General features: G+C 32.0%; 1 long non-coding RNA gene across 1 annotated transcript; it reads right to left on the bottom strand.

Moving 5' to 3' along the window:
* Positions 1 to 3,684: 3,684 nt before the first annotated feature.
* LOC140177347 (uncharacterized) lies at positions 3,685 to 6,241 on the bottom strand. Its single transcript, XR_011869184.1, has 4 exons — positions 5,953 to 6,241; positions 5,802 to 5,880; positions 5,550 to 5,721; positions 3,685 to 4,059 (listed from the first exon to the last, which is right to left on the bottom strand). It is a non-coding gene; the product is annotated as an uncharacterized lncRNA (long non-coding RNA).
* Between the last annotated feature and the right edge of the window lie 4,172 nt (positions 6,242 to 10,413).

Below are 10,413 nucleotides of genomic sequence, written 5' to 3'. Positions count from 1 at the left end.
GTAACACCATTTCTGACTGAAGGTGAGTCACCTAGTCTCGCAGTCCAAATTGCACGTGGGGCAAGCTCTCCCGCCGTACGTATTCCAACCAGATAAATTACCCAAGCCAGGAAAATCGCTGATAGTCCACATCAATGCAGCATGCATCTTGAATGTTTTCTTTTCACTGGCGTTGTACGTATCAACACCGGCCCACAACTGCTTCAACTCATCGATCAGGGGCTGTAGGCAGACATCAATGTCATTGCCAGGCATTTTAGGACCGAAAATAATCATAGAGAGAATAAAGTTGGTTTGTTTCATGCAAATCCATGGGGGTAAGTATTACGGAATAAGAATCACTGGCCATATTGAGTACTTTGAACTGAGATTTCCATAAGGATTGAAGCCATTACTGGCCAGGGCTAACCGAACATTGTGCGGATCGCCAGAAAAGTCAGTATATCTACTGTCAAATGCTTTCCAACCCTCGCCGTCCCTGCGATACCTCAAGGAACCGTCAGAGTTGGTTCCTCTCTTGTGCCACAACATGTCCACGGCTGTCTTGCTGGACATGAACAATCGCTGCAACCGTGGAATCAAAGGAAAATAACGAAGAGCTTTCGCCGCCTGAGGTTTCCCATTCTTCTTGACAACGGAGTTGATTCTTACTAAAGAATTATTTCTGGTCTTTTGCTTCCACCTGGATGCTCCACACTTTTTGCATCTAGACAAGTCTTGGTCGAAACCCTGGTATAGCATGCAGTCATTTGGACATGTATCTATCTTCTTGTACTCAATACCGAGCTTTTTTATGATCCTCTTGTCATCATGCATGGTCTTCAGAATCCTTGCATGCTCAAATGCATCCCCCAATAGCTCCAGAATCAATCTGAAAGCCTTGTTGCTCACTCCGCACATGCACTTTATATGGTACAGCCTCACCAAGAAAGACAGCTTCGAGAATCTTGAGCATCCCAGATATAATCTCTGCTCGCCGTCCTCAAGCAGGTCGTGAAAGGCATGAGCCTCGCAGCTAGGCTCGTCAGATAAGTACGGCAACCCATCTGCACTATCTCTGACCACTTTATCCATCGTGTCTTCATCATCACCCTGCAGTCCCGGAAAGTTGAATGCCTCGTAGACCATGTCAAGCATTTAATCTCCTGCGTTTCCAGTGGGTTCTAATGTTTCTCCACCTCTCGAGCTCTCGTCTACGATCCTCTCACCGTGATGTAACCAAAAGGTATAGTTAGGGGGAAAGGGTTTCATCAGAAGATGATCGTAGGCATCCTCTCTGGTTTGGAAAAACCGGAACCCACACAAAGGACATGGACAATGTATCATCCCATCGGATGATGCATTGACAAATGCGAAATCAAGAAATCTATTCAGCCCATCCCTATATTATGCACTACCTCGTGGCTTTGTAATCCAACTCTTATCAATGTCTAATTAAATGAAAAGGCACGAACAAATAAATGTACAGTAAATAAATAAATAACACTAACAAACCTATTGGAAAAAAATTGGGATATGTGTCAAGAGAAACAACAACAGTTAATCATAAATATAAGACGGAATAACTCAAAACGGAAAAAGAAACAAAGTTACTTGCATCCCGGATAACATGTAGCACATGAAAAGTATTTGGAAGGAGGCATACTCATTGCAAAATTCTATGCTTTCTTTAAAAAAATATTGGTAGAAAGAATTGTTGGTTTCAGGTCCAAAAAATGAAAATATAAAGAAAAGCTCCCTTAAAGATGAAAAAGAAAGCAGGAATAACTGATAAAATTAAAAAATAAATAAAACAATAACTATAATCCATCATAAGGCACAGAGAATAGAATATTCAAATTATCTTAAAAAATGAAAAAGAAAATAGGATTGAAGGTTAGATTTAAAAAACAATTAAAATAAAAAATATAAATAAACAATTATAACAGATAGAGAATAGAAATTGGAAATTGTAAATATATTACTTTAGATATGATTCTAAGAAAGTCATATTATGGATTTCTTGTGCTGTCTTCTAGCGTGTATGAACAAATAATTTGTTCAGTGTAAAAGAAAATAACAATAAAAATAAAAAAGATAGGACAAGAAGAGTCAGTCAAAAAAGAAATGGGAACCAAAAATGCTAGCAGGTGAAATATCCGTTGCTTCATAAGTTGTAGGATCAGCAGAAAACAAACTAAGAGCCCAACTATTTTGTATTCATTGTTCTTCTTCTCAACACATAGATAGACTATAATAGTTTTCATCTTGTATTCAGAGGAGATGAATAATAATAATAGAAAAAATAGAAATTATATATTTATTTACTGATATATCTAAGTTGTGGATTCCAATTTCCGATGATCGACTCAAGAAAAACCCAATATTTTCGTTACTTGAAAAAAATAAAGGTCAAACAAGAAAATTTAAACTTAAGAATCTGAATTCTGAGAAATAACAAGAAAATTGGCATGGCTATGACTGTATGAAACCAAAACGTATTGCGAATGGACCTGGTACACACGAATTATTGGGGTACCCTTATTTGGATTTGAGCCATGGAAGAAGATGCTACAACAATAATAATTATAGTAATAATAATAAAGCATATAATTGAGTTCTTATAAAATTTTGGCTACATTTGCAATGAAAAAAAGAAACTGTTTTAACCAAGGAAGAAAAAGAAAGGGGATACTTTCGTTAAGGGACAGAAATTGGAGTCAATTAAAAAAAATGTTAAGTCAAATTAATCACGCAAAGTATATAATAACTCCATTATTATTCATACTTGTAAAAACATCAAAACCGTTTATCTCTTCTGTTCAACACTTTTTCTGCCAATAATTAATATATAAACCAGCTAAGCTAGCTAGCGGCACAAAGTACAATCAATAAAGACCCATGTGTTTATATGTTTGTTAGAACTTAGAAACTCCTCTTGATTTTAACATTTCATTCATCAATCAGATGATAACATGTATGAATGCTGCAAAACATGGAAAAGAAATAGGTTCACAGTATACAGAAAGTACAATCAACAAGCTTTGATAAATTCAATGAACTGGACACAATAAACCAAATACTTTGAAAATGCAGCTATCTCAGGAACCAAGCAGCAAGAAGAAATAAGAATTGTACAATCACATGTACAAGTTTCAAAGAGATTCAACTAAGAAGCAAATTTAAAATTGTTCCATCAAAACCATTTGGATGGATCAGAGTTAACAGATACAAATTTTGTTGAAATAAAATGTTCTCATTTTCTAGCAAATTTGTTTAACAAAAAACCAATTTGTAAAGCACAAATAACCCAGCAGCAATACAGCATATGAAAAATAAAAATACCAACGTTCAATTGTCACTTGGAAGAGTCAATAACAAAGTGCTAGTTATTGTAAAAATTGGCTTGATTATATATGTATTCTCTATATACCCTTCATCCTTCATCCTTAAAGCATGAGTAGAATTTCAGTCTTTTTAACTCCCACCCTTCCCATTTAACGTCTGCATCAATAAATCTATAACCCAGTCAACTTGTGCAAATAACGAAGCAAAAATCGAGGTCACCAATCCAATATTCCCCAATATTCTATATTATCAATTCTCCAACAATATCCAAAACCCACAGAATATTGCTTATAACACTTTAATAATACTGATAATAGGGCCAAGTTATAGTGTTGAGAAATTGCCAATGATGAATATTGCTTATAACACTTCAATAATATTATAGTTTGAATCAGTCTCAATTCATACTTATTATTTTCCTTTTAATAAAAAATAGTATGATCAATTCTACTACTCACATACGCAGAAGATGAGTAGAACAACAATAACAAATCAAAATCATCATAATCATAACAAATAACAGATTTAAAAGAACATTAACCTTGTTCAGAGTGTGCTCTAGAAGCTTCTTTGCTGCAAGTAATTTTGAAACTCTTATCAACAGCGGAGAGTGAAACACACTTTGGCAATTGCTTTGCACAGTAGTTAGCAGCTGACACCAAACAACGTCGCTTCCTGCACCAGAACCTTCTTCGTTGAAGAGCCTCTAAACACTTTAGGTTTCAAATAAATCTGCATAAAAACAGCGTGATTTCAATTCCAAAAACTCTTTCTATAGTGTAATTGTATAGTGGCTTCAAATTTCGAATCTTAGAAGCAGAACATAGATGCTAGTAGCATGCAAAGAGCATAGTGGAGATCATTATGAATACCTTAGCGTTTGATTGTTTTAATCTATACATGCACCTAAGTCCCTCTTGTTTCATGATTCCAATTCCAAGAATAGAAAGAAAGAACCATGACCAATTTATTCCTCTAATAATGATAATGACCCTTTTTTCATTTATATACCTAACCGTCAAATTCCTAGAGAATTATGGTATTGTTAGGGGCAGCCGGGAATGTTTAAGGCTTGTTTAAAGTTCATGAGTTATTTGAAAAGGAAAATTAATTTAAGGTGTTAACTAGTAAACTTAAAAGTGGAAATCACGAACCAAGTTGGGTTGGTCTAGTGGTTAGCTCACTAGTCCGCTTAAGCAAGTGTCGGGGGTTCGAATCCCGCCTTGTGCATGCAGCAACTCATTGGCCAGCGGCAAACCCTTAAATGGAGCTCAGTACCGCGACGGATTAGTCTTTGGCCTGTCGGGCTGGGGGATACCGTGGGAAACCAAAAAAAAAAAAGTGGAAATCACGTGTAGAACAGACCAAAAAAGAGGAAATGATGACAACCACTTGGCATATATTTATTAGGATTCATCAAAGACCTTGTAACTAGATTAGTCTATGAATCTTCGCTTTAAAAGGAACATGTATAAGGAAGGGGTTCAATTATGGTTCAGAGGCTTATGGAGTTTTCTCTTAACTCGTAGTGAAGCTTGCCTGATTCATTTCAACTCACATGATTGCCCTTTAAATTCAACTAACTAAAGCCAGTTTGAGAAAAAGAGGTACATGTGTGATCAATTGTGAGAAAAAGGGGAGGAAAAAAGCAAAAATGTACAATCGATTGAGAATCAGAAAATCTGGAAAATTAATTCAATCGAATGAGATCAACATGCTCTTTTGATCACTCAAACCACTCAACCTTGTTTCTCAACTCCACACTCATCACAACATGCGAAAAGTACTTAAGGTGTCTACATAATAAGCGAGTGTATACTCTGATTAGAATTATCTTTTACAATTATTTACAATCTGGTCTCATTACTTAAGAGAAAAAATAACAGAACAATCCATTCTTGCTGATCATATACAGATGTATGTATACTCTTATTAGAATTATCTTTTACATGGAAAAATTACAATCTGCTAGTTAATTAAGATCAATTAGCTATCTAGCTAGTAAAATCTCAAGTGTTCAAATAGTTAAAGTTATGACAAAAACATAAAAATGATTAGCCAGCTGAGCTTGCTCATAGTAGAACAACTCGCATGAATCAAATTCCTAACTCTAAACAGCAGCAATTAACCCAAATTAGCAGAAGATATAGACAAACTCTTTGTTCAGAATTCTGAACCAAGAACGTAAACAAGAAGGAAAGATCAGTTATTAAAGAACAAACCAGTGAAAGGGGAGAGGCCGCGATAGCTCAACTTGGCACACGGTGGAGGACGGTGGAACTGTTTCACGCACGATTGATGAGAAGCTCAACTTCGACGCCGGTGAGAGAAGCACGGATAGCAGTTGGGTGGGTTTCTGGAATTGTGGGCAAAAGCTCGAAAAATTGGGGGTTTCTGCAAAATTGGGGGAGTCGATTAATGGTTGTAACATGACAAGGGGGAATGGACAAATTGAATTATGATCAGATCCTCACCTGGGTGGGTTCTTCCGCTGATGAATTGGGGCTCTGCTCCTGCTCGTTTGGTGCGCTACCAAAAACAACTCGCGGGTTTCTAAACAATTGGGGGGAATCAATTGCTGGAAGTACGAAAAAGGGGGAATTGAAACAATGAATTGAAACTTACTTAGTGGCGTTTCTTGAAGTAGTCGCCAGGTATGTTGCGGAACGAAGGGTGGACGTGTTTCGCGCCTCTGCTCCTGCTTCTCTTCGCGCCAAGAAGACATGCCAAAACAAGGGGGCTTGAAGATATATACCCCCAAATGAGCGGCGGTTTTCACTGCCCAGCCGCTATCCAGGGGTGTTTTGCGGCTTCTGCCAGACCGCCACTCACTTCTACCGCTATCCTTCGAATGAGTGGCGATTATGGCCAAGGCCACTATTTAGTCGCCGCTATCCTCCGCCTCTACCGTAGTAATATAAAATTTTGTCATCTTACCATCTTTATATACCTAACAATTTTTTTCCACGAGGAACCAAATTTTGGTCTTTTCTAATGAAGCCAAGTTTAATGAACTAATAAAAAGGGGACACACGTTAATTTAGTTGTAATTTGTAAAGAATTGAAGCTGTATCTTCCTTTATGTTCAAACAGCCCTTGAACCTTCATTGTCTTTTCTATTTACTTTAATTTTTTAATTTCTCTGAAGAAATTAACAAATAGATGCCATAATATTTCGATCATAGTCCATACCACGTAAAATGATCAAAGCATGCTGATATAATAATAGTGGCAACGCATGCGCATGGAATGGAAGAAATTGACCATCTAGATAAATTAAAGCAAAGAGTCAACTTCTGATATTCCAATTCCAATTTGATACTAAAAAACGTGGTGAAACGTGCCTTACGACGTCATTGTTATTTTCTGCTTCTTTTGGTTTAATTATTTCTTTACTTTTCTTATTCTTTATAGCAATTAAACAAAACAACTCTCTATTTATTATATATTTTATATCAATAATTTAAATTTTAAAAAATAATTTATATATGAATCAGGTTAATTATTTTTTTATAAGATTATAAAAATTAGAAATAACCCAACATCTACTAATTTATTTGTTTTTTATAATAAATTATTTTTTAAAAAGAATTATACATTTTACTTTCTCTAAAATGTTTTTCCTTTTTCCTCCCTTTAACTTACTCAAAAAGTTCGGATTTTTAAAAGCCATTTCTTTAGCTTTCAAACTAATTTATAATTAATTACAGATCCAAAAATTTTTGACAGTATGAACAAATATTATACATGTATTATAATAAAAAATTTTAATTATTATAAAATATAATTAATTATCAATTATTTGACTAACACATCCATTAAAAAATTTAATAATCTAAAATAATAAAATGTTATTTAAAATGTATTTATTTTTGTTTTATATTTTAAAATATAAAAAGAATTTAAATAATAAAATAAAATCGCAATCACTATTGAATTTATAATTTTCATAATATATAAATATGTTATCTTGATTTAAAGTTGAATAGAATCTTAATTTCTCATTTTATCAATCTATCTCTTTAGTTTAAAAAAAAACATAATTTCTCTCTCTTTTTATATAGACTATTAAATAATCATTTAAAAATTATCTTTCATATGATCACAAAATCAACATTTTATTGTAATATTTTTAGTAAGAATTTTTTAAACTATGATCGTCAAAGCTAAGTTCAACAAAAAAAAAACACCAATAAATACACATATTCTTTATAATTTTAAAAAATATAAAAAATCTAATTAGTTTGATAATTGATATATATATATATCTTATACGAAGTTATGAAGTTAATTATTAGGTGCCAAAAGTTAAATTTAAAAAAAATTCAATAGATAAAATTAAAATAATCAAATTACTTTCTCATTATAAAACTAGTTATCTTAAATTTAAGCAAGGTATATAAAAAGTAATTCAGTATTTACTTCTATAAAATAATTGTTGAAAATTGAGATTTAAAAGTTATCTATATATCAACTATTTAATAAAATATCTTAACTTGAAAATAATTCTAATAAACACTACTAAAAAAATGTTAAGTACCACTTGATTTAGTGTCACATATTAGCGGTGAATATACCATCAAATTTATAGGCGGTAAATTTACCAGTAATTTTTGAAGGAAAAAATAGAATAATAGGCACGGAATCTAAGGACAGGTTTATCCGCTGTTAAATGCATTTAATGGAACGTTACATCTTGATGTCATTGAATACGTTACCGTCGGATTTATCTGCCGGTAAATTCGACGGTACGGTGCCCTAATTTCAAAACATGCGACCCTCCCTCTTCATTTTCGAAAACTTCCTTCTCTCTCCACCACTCTCCTCTCTCTCTCTCTCTCTTCTCTCTACTTCCGGCAGTCCCTCTGACCACCATCCACTAACGTCGGTCATCCGCATTCTTTTTCAAAAACTTCATAGACTCTCCTAAATCGTGTTTTGTCGCCTAAAACGGAGCTGCTCCCACTGTCTTCACCGTCCATTGGTGTCGCTATTGCTGTTGCTCCCTCTATTGCCGAAACTGCATGTCTCTCCCTCTTTCAGATAGGTTGGACAACTCCCTCATCCCCATCTGTTGCTGCTTTCCTTTTTTATTTTTTTAAAATAAAAAATTCTAACCTCATTTTTGGCCCCCAATTAGTGTAGCTATCGCGCCATCGATGTCACCACTGCGTCATTGTCGTTACTATCACGCTTAGAAGGTATTGATAATCTAATTTTTTGTTGTATTATATATATATATGTGTATATGTTTATTTGGTAGTATAAAGTTGATAAAAATTCTGTTTTAATTGAGATGGGGAATTAAAGTATATTTTTTTATAAAAAAAATACTTAAGTTTTAGTTGCTTTAAGTTATTTGCTGAGTCGATTTACTAATGCCATGTTTGTTGGATATTAATTTTTGAATATTCTACTTTTGGTTGGATTATTTAAAATGGAAGAACATGGAAGAATTTGTAAAGTCTTTTTTTTTTTAAAGTTGTCTTGTATGTTACACACAATAATTATTTTCTTCTTTAAGGCCTTAATTGAGTTTAATAAAATAATTTTATGAAAACATTTAATTAACACAATAAATTTATATATAAAGCCAAATCTAATAAAATAATTTTTATGTTCATCTAACATAATCAGAGCAAGTTTAACAAACTAACGAGGCAAAAATATAATACTACTGTATACTTTTAAGTAATTTTCTAAATTTTAATGGGCCATTTGTGACTAGCCTCTACTAATATATACATAAGTATGTCCTTGCCTATGATTTTATATAGAGTAAAGTATCGTTTTAATTTATCTTCAATGTTTGGAGTAAGTCTCTAACATTTTGTCCTTGCCTATGATTTTATTCCTAACGTTTCAATCATCCTATTTAAGTCTCTAACATTTTAAAACTGATTCAATGTTGTCCTGCCGTTAGGGATCAGCTAACAGAATTAACGGCAGGACAAAATTGAGACGATTTTAAAACGTTAGGGACTTAAATAGGACGAAAATGTTAGGGACAAAAATGATTCATAGAAATAAATTTTAATTTTATCCTTTAATAATATCAATTTTTTACTATACATAGTATTCAATTATTTTTTAATCACATCTAAATAAATTACACTTAATCATATTACTTTCATTTTAAATAAATTAATTTTTTTTTATAATTTTACTCTTAAAGATTTTTAGTTATCATGAAATGTTTGTAGAATGACTAGTATATAAACTTGCAGAAAAGAAAAAAAATAATATATATACAATAAAATATAAATTATATATACCTTTTGCCTCTAATGTATCAAAATTCTTTAAAATTATAAAAAAAATAAATTTATTTAAAATGAAAGTAACGTGATTAAGTGTAATTTATTTAGATGTAATTAAAAAATAATTGGACACTATGTACAGTAAAAAATTAATATTATTGAAAGATAAAATTAAATTAAAATTTATTTTTATGTATTATTTTTGTCCTTAACATTTTCGTCCTATTTAAGTCCCTAACGTTTCAAAATCGTCTCAATTTTGTCCCGCCGTCAATTCTGTTAATGGATCCCTAACAGCAAGACAACATTGAGTCAATTTTGAAACGTTAGGACTTAAATAGAACGATTAAAATGTTAAGGACAATTTTAAAACTTACCCCAAACATTGGAGACAAAAACGATACTTTACTCTTCTATATAAAAAACAATTAAGATCCTTAAATTGTTCTCTTTGGTTTAAACTAAAACCATCAATTATGAGATTAAAAAAATTCAATTTTGTTATGCGTACATTCTTTATTATAGGCACTATTTTAATATTAATATTTTTTTTAACAATCAATACATATTCTTTTAATTTTGTTTTATTAATTACAAAAAATAATCTAAATACATAATTTATTAATAATAATTATATTTTACACAAGTATTAAAAATATTTGGTATGAAAATAGTATTATTGTAATTTGTCATCTTAATTAATCTTTCACGTTGATTGATTACTATTTGCATTTATACATTGTAGTGACATAAATACAAAAACAATGGATTATATATTAATAGATATGAAATTAAACTGCATAATAATAATAATAATAATAATAAT

Source organism: Arachis hypogaea, chromosome 12 (genome assembly GCF_003086295.3).
Source record: "Arachis hypogaea cultivar Tifrunner chromosome 12, arahy.Tifrunner.gnm2.J5K5, whole genome shotgun sequence".
Lineage (NCBI taxonomy): Eukaryota > Viridiplantae > Streptophyta > Magnoliopsida > Fabales > Fabaceae > Arachis > Arachis hypogaea.
Note: the sequence above shows the minus strand (reverse complement) of the source record. Positions and strands in the feature narration are given on the sequence as shown.